Source organism: Macadamia integrifolia, unplaced genomic scaffold (assembly GCF_013358625.1).
Source record: "Macadamia integrifolia cultivar HAES 741 unplaced genomic scaffold, SCU_Mint_v3 scaffold577, whole genome shotgun sequence".
Taxonomy (NCBI): Eukaryota; Viridiplantae; Streptophyta; class Magnoliopsida; order Proteales; family Proteaceae; genus Macadamia; species Macadamia integrifolia.
In genome coordinates this window covers 310,383-313,153 of record NW_024870491.1, presented here as the reverse complement: position 1 = coordinate 313,153, position 2,771 = coordinate 310,383, and positions in this window count along the sequence as shown.

The following is a 2,771-nucleotide window of genomic DNA, read 5'->3' as shown; positions in this document are numbered from 1 at the left end:
GATTTCGAGACGAAAGAACTCCCCTTAAGTCAAATATTTTGAAAAGTTTCACTAGTTGCTTACAACACACAAATAAGTAAGATAATTTTTGAAAATATTGAGGTGATGATGATAATTTTTGAAAATATTGAGGTGATGACGAAATCACACATGGTTGTCAAGGGAAAGAAAGACAGAAATTGGATGTCTATATTTATAAGAGATCCAATCGTTTGATCCATCGCCCGAAGGATCAAAGCGAAAAAAGAGATAATTAAAAAAAAGATCAATTGACAAAGAGAGTTAATTTACAAGATATGATCCATCTGCATTTGAGCCCATTAAGAAAACAAGAGAAAACTGAAATTGAAATCAAAAGAGATTGAATTGCATCTTATCACTTCGGCCAACAAAATTAAAACTGGTTCAACTTGACCATATCCAAATCGAACCATTCGATTGACACATCATACTTAGAGTGCATTGGTCTGTGATGGTGTTGGCTTCTCAATAGGAAACCCCACTTGTCTTTTGGTAAAAGATGGTAAACCGACCCCACTGTTAATGTGGAAAAAGTAGTGGAAATTCAAGGTTTTCCCCCTGTTTTCCAGTCTCCAGTATTGACTATTGACTGTCTTTTCGATTTATTAATTCTTTACGGGAAAAAAGAGAGTTAATTGCTTGGTAAATAAAAAATTCTATCTATGCATCTTGTTGATTCACGCTGGTGCAGAGGTTACATGACTAGACAGCAACAATCTCTTATTATTATTATTTTTTTTTAAGATGTTTTCCTCACAATTAGAAAATCATGGATGGATTGGATTGAGAGAGAGAGAGAGAGAGCAGGCCATCCCTCTTAAAAGTTTTTCTTCCTATAGAAACCCAGTTCACTAGTTTACATTATTTGAGGGCATCCAGAAAAATTTGAGTAAAAATGGAACATTCTGTTTCCTCAATTCATAGTTGCCCTTACCACAATAATTCACTTCCCTTAGAGCTAAAAAACAAGCACTCATTATGCTTCCTCAAGGTATCTCACAAAGGCCAAACCATGTTGCAAAGCCTCTCAAAAAGTATTGTGTTGGAAGTCTTTGCATGTTTCATAAACTCTTAAAGGTATAGAATTTTTCAACATTGATGACCATTACCTTTAGGATGTATTCTAAGTGTGAAACAAGGAATTATATTATTGGTTTAGTGAACCCACAAGATTAGATTTTGTTAACCACACTTCACCTTTGAGCTTGATTAGTTTTTTTTTTTTTTTTTTTAATAAAAAAATTATTATAATAATATTGGTGCGACTTTAGTGGGAGATGCATTACATGCCTGATGTTAACGTGATAGATAATTTTAAGTCCAAAATATCATTGATCATGGGGCTGCCACAAACCTAGTTTTTTATAAAGTTTGTTTCATCTCTTGCTAGGAAGTTGCTTATTATATTAAGGTGGTTAAGAAGTGAGATGCCATGGTTGGTGGGATTCCATTTTATATTCTAAAGTTTCATTTTTCTGATCATAAATTCCATTTCAAAAATCCAAGATAGAGTTTAGTAAACAACAATGGTCACATAGTACTTTGGGGCTTTTTAATCTTTTTATGATGATGATCATCTTGATCAGTTTTTGGCATTAGATGGAGAATTTCAACTGGTTTGGATTCTTCTTTTGGCTTTTCTTTCTGGGTTGTTTACTAGAATTTGATTTATTTAATACCTTAACAAAGGTACTATGATTCTAGACAGTTCAAGGGTATTTATTCTTTTAAATAATTTTTTTTTCTTGGGTTGATGAAGTTTCCATGAACAATCCGAAGGGGAGAATTAAATATGGTCAGCTTGACTATAAGTGGTAGAAGCCCACCCTAAAGTATTGTTTTGAGGCTCTAGAAGAGGTACTCACTAAGGGAAAACCAAGAATATCCAGTGGGGTCTGAGTAGTTTGGCAGCTAGTACTCAACCAATTAGGACCCAATAAATTTTTTTCTATATATAATTAAGTCCATAACTTGGACCATCAGAATCAATTCTTGACCTCTATACATAGTTGGACTGTTGGAGCATTAAGGACCTTTAGTCAACATAGAACCCTTGATTTTTTTTTTTTCATGGTGAAGAAATTAGACCCTTGATCCTATTGTTAGTTAAGAGGCATAAAAATCTAGTTGGAATTAAGAATATAAGGGAATAAGATATGTATGTTATATGTTATATAATCTGTATGGTCTAAATAGAGGAAAAGTCTGCAATTTGGTCTATAGCCCATCCAAGACTTAGGTGTCAACCTTATATGCATATTTATGTATGGATAGTGATGTGCCAATGGAAAATTCTATAGAGACTGTTCTTTATTCCTTGCTAGACAACAGTTGTATTTGGAATTAGGGAATTAGGGATACATTCAGGTAAGTCCTGGGGATTCTTCAAATAGTTTGCTTGATTACAAATAGGGTAGGTAGGCAAAGAAGGGTTTGTCTACTTGAATTGTTGATGTCACTCCAATAGCAAGTTGATAAAGGATTGTGATTCAATGACAGTGAACCACTCACATTAAAAGGAAAAAAAAAGGTGGGGGTTGATGAGTTGGGGGATAGGGGTGGGGAAGGGGACAAGTGACTTTTAGATTAAGATGGGATCATCCAAAATTTCATGTAAAATGTGTATCAGATGGGCCCTCATTAAAGTGTGAAATTATTTCTTGATATGTTGAAAGTGTGTTGGAAATAAATCTACTTTTAATAATTTTAGCATCTTGAATGATTTCATATACTAATTAGACCTTGTGATT